Source organism: Lissotriton vulgaris, chromosome 10 (genome assembly GCF_964263255.1).
Source record: "Lissotriton vulgaris chromosome 10, aLisVul1.2, whole genome shotgun sequence".
Lineage (NCBI taxonomy): Eukaryota > Metazoa > Chordata > Amphibia > Caudata > Salamandridae > Lissotriton > Lissotriton vulgaris.
Window position 1 is genome coordinate 1,132,947,083 of NC_141698.1, and position 12,271 is coordinate 1,132,959,353.

The window sequence follows — 12,271 nt, forward strand, 5'->3', positions numbered from 1 at the left end:
AACTGAACAAGTGAAACTGAAGATGGAATGGTCTCTTCCCAAAGCAGGGTACCTTACCGGTACTCTCTCTGCATTATTACAGAGTGACCCTGAGTGAACAAGGTCACCTCCCTCAGCTGCAGGACTCTTCCTGTTGGAATTAAAAGCTCTTCCAAGTAAGTTTATTATGTAGACAGGGGGGAAGTGGGCTTTTGACACCTCCGACGTCATGAGACGTGCCCTTTTCACCAGCCCCCCTGTTTGTGGCCTCGGATGGCTCTAGCCGCAGCTTGTGGAAGATGGCTGGCACCCCCGTTGTTGTAAGTCACCCCCTTCTGGCACCGGCCACGTGATCACATGCAGTTCTGACTGCCGCCCTGCTTCTCTGCCTGTGCAACCTGTCAATGTCTGCGCTGCCTCAATTGGCCACCAGATGGCGCCAGCGCACAGCCATAGAATTGTCCCCTGTCGTCTAAAGGAAGAGTTTCAAGATCCCTGCGTGAGGCAGGGAAGCACTTCTACCCTGGCAGACTCCGGGCCCCCCATTAGATGTGGACCCGCCCCCCACAGGGACTTAGGCAGTGGTCGAAGAGCAATAAAAAGGGTATAGGAACTGTGACACTGCTTCCGATGGGGCGGGACCGTTGAGCGTGGGGGCGGAGTCATCACTTTCTTCGCGCCGGAATGCAGGCACCCTTGCAAGATGACGCACGGGTGTCTGTTGGCGCAGGGCTCCGGTTTGTGCACCTGCACAAGGGAACAGCACAGGAATGCCCTATATCTTGTTGATACGGCACCTTCCTTTTCTTTTGATGCAAGGCAGCGCTGCAGGAAGGCCTGCTGCCTCCTTCCTTTTGCGCTGTTGAGTGTCAAATATTTGTAAACAATGCCCTCTGTATTTTGTTGGTCTTTCAACTTTAAGTAACTGCATATAAAATAAAATGCACTTGAAATTAGGAATAAATGAAAGTTAACCATGGTTGTGAGACCTCTGTTGGTTAATGCGACCCCTGCGCACATCTGTGTGTGTTGTCACCAGAGAGCCACAGAACCGAATTCTGGTTGGTGCAGTGGGGAATAGTGACTTATGTATTCATAGTGCTACGAGGTCCCAGTCTGTGACAGAAAGCACTGTGAACATGTACATCAGCACAAACAATAGAAGATAAGCAGAAGCGAAGTGCACACAAAGATTTAGGTTTAAGATTTTTATTAAAGTGTTAAAAAATATAGATCTCAGTAGTGTGCAGGTTGCATCTAGTGCAAACTTTTTTTATAGCTGCCTATTAAGACCACACACTCCACAGCGCATCAGGTCACCTTACAATACAATCCGCTTCCACTACCGGCTTCCAAGCACCCTCTACATTTGCAGATTAACTCAATGTGCCCGTCTACATTTCTTTCAGTCGGAAGAGACCCTGGCAGGAAGGCCTGACTCTTGTCCAGCTGTCTGTCTCTCCCTCCCTTCCTCGGCTCCCCAGCACAGGAGGCTCTCACTTCCGCTTCATCTGAGGCCTCTTAAATGTCGGAATCAACTGTCCAGGGACGGTTCCCTTTTGACATTAAATAGGAGAACTGTTTGCGTCAAATTAAGAAAGTATGGCCATGTCGTGCCCCTCAGATCCCACCCACTTCGACCTCTGGATTCAGGGTGATCCTGCCATGCTGTGACCTCTGACCGGCCACTGCGGCCGGGGTGAGGTGGAAGGCTCCGAAGCACGTCGGCCCTTTGGTACCCTGGCACTGCCGTTGTTACCCCTGGTGTCAGGGGTCACGAAGGAAGGGGCGGGTGTGGAATGTTACATGTCTTTTAGGCGCTCATTACGAGCACACCGATCGTTATCAATAAGTGGCATAACCGCATCTATCGCAATGATGAGGTGTGTATGTTTTGGTATTTGTAAAGCCTGAACCTAGCTGCATGGGGCAAATCCCAGTGTATATTCATGCAGGTGAGGGCGAGGGGAGGAGGGAGAGCTAACTAGGGTGACCAACCGTCCGTAAATTTCACGGACCGTCCGTAATTTTGGCTGTCTGTCCGTTGTCCGTGAAGGATTCTTTAACGGACGCCATTTGTCCGTAATTTTGACCGGGCACAGCTTGCCCCCACCTCCCTTCTTGACTCCGATGCTGTATGAAAGCTCAGACCCCCAGCAGCACTGTAGAGGCACAGCGGGATGGCAACCCTCACACCTCCAGCCCTTGATGAGCTGTTAAGAGGTGCTTGAAGGTGACAGAGGGAGGGGCTGCATGTTCAGGAGCAGGGGGCATCCATTCACATGCAAACAGCCCTGAATGCGTCTTGTATCTGCTATTTAGAGGGGGGCTCACACATTCCATTTCTACCCAGGGCCCCAAACATCCTAGACTCGGCCAGATTACACCCCCGATTACACAGAGGCAGCATCTGCTTCTCTTCACCGAGCTTAATTACTGTCACTAATTTGTAAGCAAACCTCGGTTCTTCAAACATGCATAATGTAATACAATAAAGAAATGGCACAATCGCACCCACACTGATTAACAAAGTATGGAGGACAATCAGTTCAATCAGTTCTCTTAGAGTATCTCCTGTAAGTACTGTACATCACAGTGGGGTGGGGCACAACTAACATTCTGGAGAGAGAGACTGTCTTCTCGTTGTCTTGTGCAGGAGAGGGCGAGAAGCCCAAGATGATACTAGAATAGTGCATGCCCACCCCTGTGCCCACCCTGGTGGATCACGTTCCCTCTCCTGTGATGACTCCTGCTCCTGTCCCCCCATGTTGTGGCTCCAGTCCACCCCCACCTGTGGTGGCTCTTGTCCCCCCCTGTGGTGGATCCTGTCTCCGCCCTGGGTGGCTTCTGTCCCAGTCCTGGAACGGCCCCTGCAGCGAGGGTGAAGTTCTTGATGGGCCTCTTCTCAAATGGGCTCAGCTCAAAATTAATATGGAAAGGTGGACGTGTAAGTAAGTGAAGGGATGTGTGAATGGCTGGATGAATTAGTGAAAGGGTGAATGGATGAATGAAAGATTGAATAAATGGATAATGAGAGAGGATAGATGGATTGATGAGTGAGGGGAAGGATGGAGAGAAAATGTAAATAGCTGGATGTATAGGAGGAAGGGTAGCTGGATGATGGATGAGGGGAAAGATGGATGAGGGGAAGGATGATGGATGAGGGGAAGGGTGATGGATGGAGGGGAAGGGTGGATGGATGAGGGGAAGGATAAATGGATGGGATGGATGGATGGATGCATGAGGGGAAGGATGGATGAAAGGAAGGATGGATGACGGGAAAGGATGGATGATGAGGGGAAGGATGGATGGATGATGAGGGGAAGGATGGCTGGATGGATGATGAGGGGGTGGGTGAAAGGATGGATGGATGATGAGGGGAAGGATGGATGGATGGATGATGAGGGGAAGGATGGATGGATGATGAGGGGAAGCACAGATGGATGGCTGGATGGATGGATGGATGGATGGATGGATGGATGGATGATGAGGGAAAAGGATAGATGGATGATGAAGGAGGAGGATGTATGGATGATGAGGGAAAAGGATGTATGGATGATGAGGGAAAAGGATGGATGGATGATGAGGGGATGGATGGATGATGAGGGGAAGGACAGATGGATGGATGGATGGATGGATGGATGGATGGATGTTGGGTGGGTGAAAGGATGGATGGATGGAGAGTGGGTGAAAAGATGGATGGATACGTGGGTGGGTGAAAGGATGGATGGATGGATGGATGATGAGTGGGAGGGTGAAAGGATGGATGGATGGATGATGAGTGGGTGGGTGAAAGGATAGATGGATGGATGATGAGTGGGTGGGTGAAAGGATGGATGGATGAGTGGGTGGGTGGCTGGTGGGTGGGTGAAAGGATGGATCAGTGGATTGGATGGTGGGTGGGTGAAAAGATGGATGGATGAGTGGGTGGGTGGATGGTTGGTGGTGGGTGGATGATGGGGGGTAGGTGGTGAGTGAAATGATGGATGGATTGATGGATTGATAAGTGCAAGGGTGAATGAATGGACATATGAGTGAAAGGGTGGGTGGAAGGATGGATGAGTGAGTGAAAGGGAGGGTAGATGGACAAAAGGATGAATATATGTGTGAAGGAGTGAAATGATAGATGGATGAGTGATAGGGGCAATGGATGGATTCATGAGTGGATGAGTAGATGGATGGATGGGTGGGTGGATGGATGGATGGATGGAAGGAAGGCTAAGTGAAAGGGTTAATGGAGAGAGAAAGGGAGGATGGATGGATGACTAAAAGAGTGGATGGGTGGAAGGATTAGTAAGTGAAAGGATGGCTGGATTGGTGAAAGGGTAAATGGCTGAATGGATGAGTGAATGGATGGATGGGATGAAGAGTGGATGGATAAGTGTACAGATGGATAGGGTGAAAGGGTGGATGGATGGATGGATAATGGAGGATGAGTGAAAGGATGGATGAGGGGATGGATGAGTGAAATTATAGATGGAAGGATACACGATGGATAGGTTTGCAAATGGTTGAATATGTTTGGAAATGGCTGGGCTTACTTATATGCTATTGCGCGACCTCTGATGTGTCTGTAAAACGTACCTATTGTCCTGAAGTTTTGTCCTGAATTTTGACCTCCTGTCCTGAATTTGTGTCTTGAATTTTGACCCTTTGTCCTGAATTTTTACACTCACCGTCCTGAATTTGCACCAATGCCAGTTGGTCACCCTAGAGCTAACGCATGTGGTGAGAAGGCAGCTTGCCTTGTCAGTGCTCCTTGAAAGTGTGTGTTTTCAGTTTCTTCCTGGATTTTAGGAGGGCTGGTGCTGTTCCGGTGTCAGGGGTGCTGTCCCAGGTCCTCCGGTGGAGGCTGAGAAGGTTTCTTGTCTTATTGTTTTCTCTTCCTGTAGAGTTCTCTCTGTAATGTGCTCCTTGTCTGGCGGTCGCCTTCAGGGATGGCTAGATGCTTAGCTAGGTGGACAGGGGGCTTGGTTTTCAGCCCGAAGAGGGGTATGGCCCCGCGCTTTCTAGAGCCTCGCTCTCGTTCAACATCATTTATTTATAGATTTTTAATTAACCCGGTCAAAATGTAGATGACACTGTTATCATTTGTGTAAATTTGGAAATTTTGCAATGTGCTTATTACGTGAATGTTCCTAAATTACCACATTACGTCACATCTCGAGGTAATACACGCCATCATGATAATATTTTGCCACAAGTGTGGGGCAATAGTGCAAATTGTTAAACCTCGAGCAGCTGTTGCCTGTACTGGGTTTGCAGCTTGTGCTGCTTTTAATTTCAAAATGCGCCCTTGCACCGGCGGTACGAGATATGTTATGCTAATTTATAGCAATAAATGAAGAGTTTGCATTTCAAGAAGTTATGCATAATTTTATGTAATGATCTGAAATTTCCCCAAAATGTGTTATTATGCATAAGAAAACTACATACATTTCACAGGGTTCATTTTTCAATGTGAGCTGGCCTGCAATGTTCATTCTAAAGCAGCTTCCGTGGTGCTCACTAGATGGCGCCAGACGCCGTGTTTTCTCTTCCCCTGAAGTGCACCTTGTTCAATGCTTGCATCCTTCGCTGCCGCAGGGGCAGAGGCACCGAGGTGGCCCCGCGTGAAGTTTGTCCCCAGGCCTCGGGGTCGTTTCCGGCCATAGAATGATGACACATTTATACATAGATTTCCTCCCATTTCCTGTAATCTGGCACTGCACTTCCGCATAGCAGCACAAAAAAAACATGACTATTCCCCCAGTAAACGACTGGTGACAAGACTCTGGAAAACAGCTCGTTTATGCAATTAGTGCTAATTAATCCCATTGTTTATGCAAAACATAACGACTCCCATCCCGACTGCATTAATTAATTAAACAATCAGGGCACGGCCCGCGTTTGCTGCTGCCTGGCACCGCCTCTTGGATGCTGGCATCCCTGTCCCTGTGCAGGTGTGTGTGAGCGCGCGTGACCCTCCGCGTGACCCTCCCTCGAGCTCAGCACACGGGGGGCACCCCCTCTTCAAATAGGAAAGAAGGAACCGGGGTGGAGGCAAAACAGGGCGCATTGCGAACAGGGTCGGATTGGGGTCACAATTCGGCCCGGTCACTGACGAAAAAAGTGGCCCACATTCAAGAGGCCTGGCCCATATTTAAGGGGCGTGGCCCACATTCAAGGGGCGTGCCCTTTCATGAAACACCATTTGCACAGACAAGGAATGAAAGTGGGAGGATACTGTTCTTGCACACGACACAGGGCCAAGGTGACAATGGCCTACATGCTGAGCAACTAAAAAAAATAGCAAGGCCCCTTTTTGTTACAAAATTATTCCAGCACTCCAGCACAGGAGCACCTGAAAAGCAGCAAAGCCCCTGCTATTACTAACCTACTCAGCCCTCCCCAGACCTTCAGCTCAGGAGCACATGAACATAGGAAAGGCCCCTTCAATTAGTAAATTAATCAACCCTTCAGGCCTTGGGAGAATGTCCTGGCAGGGGAGCACAAAACACAGCTTTCTGGGTCATCCAAGGTAGCCAGGTAGCCAGGTAGCCAGGGGGGAGGCTGAGGTGAAGCTGGTGCATGGGAAGTGCCTTCCCAGTGTGTTATGGCAGTTTGAGTGTTTACCATTTACTGTAGTATTATCCTTGTACCTGTGTATTGTACCCTTTTGTAACTTGCACAAGTCACTTTTCTCTTGTAACACACTGTTTGCTACCTCTCACTTTTGTTTGCTTTAGATACTTCCACAAGTGCCACCAATGCCTACGAAACGTTTGTTCTTGTGCTGGAGTGTCTGCCATTAATTGCAGTATTATACCTCTACTTGTATTTTGTACGCTTTTGTAACCTGCACACATATCTCTTTTTCCTCCTGTAATGTATCGTTTGCTCCTCTTGTATTTTGGTTGCTCACTATTGTCACTTTTGATTCATGTAACTTAACGTTTGCTTTTGTAATTTGTCCACTTATAATTTTCTCCTCATGTATTATTGCTGTTCCTAGTGTGAAGTGCTCTGACACCTTCGGGTAAAGTCCGCGCTATATAAAATCGCATAAATAAATAAAACAAAAAAATTCCAAACATCACCAGGCCCCCACAGCAAGACCCATTCTTCCTCGCCCACTATGCCCTGAATGTGAAGGGCTGTGGGCGAGGTGTTAAGACTAACACCGTTTCTGGGCTGCATGGGCACCAGGGGGCCGAGGTGCAAATGGCTCAAAGGCCTGAGAAACACCTGGCCCCCTGGGAGGCCGATTCTTGCAAACAATCACCCCTCCCCAGCCCAACCTCAGCTTGATTGCTTGGCAGGGCAGGGGTGAAGGAGAGCCCACAGCTGACAATCGCTGTCTGGCCGCACAGCGAGGCTGCTTTCCTTTTCTCAGTCTCTGTCTCAGTGCACTCTGTGGGCCGGTTTTTTTTCTCCCCTTTCCTCCTAGTCCACTCTCTGTGCACTGGGACAGGGGAGAAAAAAAACGGCCCACAGAGGGCACTGAGGCACCGGCCCTTCGGCCCATTCCCGAATGCCCGCCTTGCCAATCCGCCCCTGATTGCGAACTATACAGAGGGGGGGGGCGGGGGTCACGGGGCCCCACTGCACTGCACCAGCGCTGCACGACTGTCTGGATGCGTAGTGCCTACAAGGGCAGGTGAGAAGCACGCAGCGCCTTGTACTGTGCAACACCAGGGGTGCGGTGAGGGTTTCCAGGCAGCGCTGCGCGAGCCCCTGCTCACAGTCACAGCAGGGTGTGTGGCCTCGCGGCCCGTGCCCTCTCTGTAGGGTCATGGGTCACGGAGTGAAGCTGCACGCATGGGCGCCCGCAGACTTTTTTCCACGGGGTGCAAAATGTTAATGTCATTACCATCCTCCGACATGATGTGTGCCAGGTGGGGCACAAGAAACACTGGGGCGCAGAACTGGGATAGACTTAATTAAATGACAGGAATCCAGGACATGTGACTGACCCTGCCACAGGCCAACAAACACCGCCTGTAGGGAAAACGCTAAACTTTCTGACAAGGTGCTTTATCTCTGTCTGCTAGGTGTGCAGACTTCCAGGTCCTCGATCCAACACCAATCAAGGCTGTCTTCAGCACCGAATACTTTAAAACAGCCTATGATTAAAGCACCAGATAAAATATACTGTATGCACATCACAGGTCCAGGGATGATGAGTCTTACACAGCGGTCGAAGTGGGGAAAAAAGTAGGAGAACAGAGGGCAGAGAATCAGAGGGCGGGAATAACCCAAGGATTGGATCTGTGGGTGGAGCCAGAGGTGTGGCCACAATGCGCAGACATCCCAATTTTTATTATTTGTTTGGCATTTCACTGCCCAGTTTAATCAACCAATGGATACACATGAATATTTAAGGTTATAATGAGTTATTGACATTAAAATATATTCACAAAGTGGGATATGCTTCTAATCACAGAATGTACCAAATACGATAAAATGTGGAAACACAAGCCATTTGTCTCCGAGCCATGGAGTTTCAGTCATCAGCTCTTCTGCCTTTTTCCACAACAGAGTTCAAACATGAATGGCAAAATATCCTAGTTTACAAACGTTTTCTCTAAAATTATGTCTCTGCCATAGTTCCTCATAATGCACGATCTGCTGCATGATCTGACCATTTAAACTAATAAATTGTTTGTAGCTCAAACATATCAAAAGTTAATAAAAAATGTGACTTGTGTTGCTGCGGAGTGGATGGCCTATTGCAAAGGTTGGGTGGTCACCTTTCTCACTGCTGCGTTTGTATGTTACACTGGTACTAATAAGGCAAAATCTCTCCAGAGACTGTTAACATGTGTACACACGTCAAAATAATAAAATATCTGAAAATATACTGCATTACGCTGCAGCCTTATTTTAATGCATTATTTAGTCAACACTACGGCATAATGTTGTCATCCGTTGCTGCATAATTAATTCCAGTGGCCCCACAGCAGGCAGCACATGTTAAAAGTGATTGTAAATGAAGCAGGGAGACTGTAAAGTTTGTGAACTTAGTTTGGTGTGCGTGCAAATCCTTCATTGTCAATCCCTGATGAGTTGCAGCTACTACTGCTGAAACAAGGCCAATGGAGGTACCTCTGGGTGAGGCAGACTGGCCTCAAGGGCAGGGCCAGCCATAGCACTGGTGGTGTCCTGTGCATTAATGTTTGTTAATGCCCCCCCCCCAATGACCACCTCTTCCATGGATTCCCTCACTACCACCCAAGTTTCCATAACCACTCTCTCTCAGATGCATTTAATTTGATTTTCAGCGCCACTCATACCATTGTAGGGTGTCAGAGCGCTTTACATCACACACATTACACAGAGACAATCAATATGTGTGTAAATCACTGTATAGAAAATGTTACATAAGACTAAGGACTACAAGGTGTAGGAGTCACATGACAACCATACTAGTAGCCCGTATAGTTTTATAGTGATTGGTCTGGAAAAACACAATACCCGGAATTTAAAACGTAATACCATGGTTGGGGGTTCTTCTTAATAACCAGAATTGATTTCTGTCCAAAAGAACACTTTTTGGGACATTAGGACTGGAGGTGAACTTCAGTATGGATAGTGGTGGACAAGCCTTGAAGGTTAACCTACACTTGTCATGCTAGGGTCCACCTGCTGGTGCGAAGACACCAGGGCTTCTAAGCTTCTAAGGTATAGCATGTGATTGTGCTCTCGCAGGAGAGTGGTCTGGTGGACTGGTTATTAAGGCTGAACCTGGTTCCCAGCTCCTAATTCAGCAGCTCTGACCATAGTGCCACATCCTCTGCCCCACTGAACACCGTACTGCCCCACTGAGAAAAACTCCCACTGTCTTCAACTACAACCCAATTGTTGCCCGCTATAAACACCTGGATGCGGCTCAATTTAAATTACGCACTAGACAAGAGCAAAATGCGGCCTACAAAAAAAAAAAAAATTAACAACATCCTGGAAAAAGCAAACACTTATAGGGAATGCAACATTTAGCAAACCATGGGAAATGTAAGCAGGAACAACATGGTTACCTTAATGCTTTTACACTCACTATTCAGAATTCAGTGAGTGCTTTTGCCTGAAAAGTTAAGGACACGACTACAGGGCCCTGAATAGACCCATTTTAATGGCCATTGCTTATATCCTTACAAAACGTAAGCAGTATGGTAAAAAGACCACATCCCTGGACGCAGAGCTGCAGCACACATTCTGTTTTCCAATCCACACATTGCAGTACCTCCAGGATTGGTGCACTAGTTCCAAGTCCAGGGAAAACAAAGACAAGAAAACAAAAATAGCGCTTCACTGGCAAACTCTAAAAATGGCGCTAATGTGTTTCGGTGTGAATAAAATCCGTTTGGGCAGTTTGCTACCACTCTGTCTTACTTTTATTAGTTATTTATCTATTTTTCATATTTTTGCCTTTTATTCCCAATGCTGCACTTTGTAATTAAAATGTCAGAAAAAATACGACATTTCCAGCAAAAGCGTTTCTTTTTTGGATCCATTTCACAGGGAAGCAAATAAAAGAAAGGAGAGGAAAGAGAGTGAGAACCCCGTCTTGAAGTCACGGTTTTCATGGGCGTCCGCAGGGGGGGCAAGGAGGGGTGCTCCAGGCGGGGCAAGTGCCCCTCCTTGCCCCTCCCTGCCGACGCCCATGGATGCACAGAGGGCTGCTGAGGGCTGACCCTGGCAGGACTCCATACCTTATTCACTTCTCCTTGAAGGGGTCCCGAACATGTTCCTGATTCATGCCTCCTCTCTTTTCCCGATCCCTCCCTTAGCCATATTATCAGACACATCCTGACCCTCATCTTAGGAACTCACCCCTCACCCCTTCTGGTCTTCTACCTCCCCCCTCCATGGCCTGAGCTGCCCCACGAGGCTGACAGACCCCCAAGGATGTACCTGGTTGTGAGCGGCGGTTCAGTAAGGAAAAGGGCACAGAAAATGTAAAGTTGAAAAAGCCCCAGAAAATGGGTCACCGTCCATGCGACGCACCACCAGCATGGAAAAGGTATGTGCGGGTATGTAGACGACGAAGGACAGTGCACTTGTGATAAACATAATAAACAGATTCCAGAAAAATGTATTTTTTACCTCGAGTGCTTAAACCACCTAGAGACATCCTTAACACTGGACCCCGTCTTCTCCACAGGCACCCACGTCACCTTCGACCACACCACCAAACTCTACTGGACCGACCACTTCTGCATCCATTACACTTTCAAGAAACCAACCACGCACCACTGCACCCAACAGCTGCCTCGCTGCAGCTGGAGCAAAGTCACCGAACACCAGCTGATCACCACCCTCGCCCAGAACCCACCCACCAACCCAGACGCCGCAGCCTGCAACCTCAGACAGTGGATCGACGACTGCGCCAACACGCTCGCCCTGCTCAAGAAACCCTCCAACAGCCACGCCAGCAAGAGAGCCACCTGGTTCACCGACGAGCTCCAGACCTCCAAACGCACATGTCGGAAACTGGAGAAGACATGGCTCCACAAACGCACACCGGACAACCACGCAGCCCACAAGGACGCCACCCGCAGACATCACAACCTCATCAGATTAGCCAAGAGATCCTCCTTCAAAGATCGCCTGGATAACAATGCACACGACAGCAAAGAGCTCTTCAGCATTTTAAAGGAACTCTTCAACCCCAGCGCCAACGCCAACAACATCCCGCCCTCACAAGGACTGTGCAACTCACTACCCATCTGCTTCCACCGCAAGATCGCTGACATCCATGACAGCTTCAACACCATGACCACCCTGACTACACCAGACTCCTCCTCCCCTGTGAACACCACCAGCGCCAACCGCCTGACCTCCTGGACCAACGTCAACGACGACGAGACAAGCAAGGTCATGTACTCCATCCACTCAGGATCTCCGTCAGACCCGTGCCCACACCACGTATTCAACAAAGCAGACACAGCCATCGTCTCCCAACTACGGAAGGTCATCAATATCTCCTTCGAAACAGCGACATTCCCGGAAAGCTGGAAGCACGCCGAAATCAACACCCTTCTCAAAAAGCCCAAGGCAGACCCCAAGGACCTCAAGAGTTTCCGGCCCATCTCCCTGCTCCCGTTCCCGGCAAAGGTCTTCGAGAAAATCATCAACATGCAGTTGGCCCGCCACCTGGAAGACAATAACATCTTTGACCCGTCCCAGTCCGGATTCAGACAAAACCACAGTACCGAGACTGCCCTCATCGCCGCCACAGACGACATCAGGCGCCAACTAGACAACTGCGAAACATCAGCCCTCATCCTCCTGGACCGTCAGCCGCCTTCGA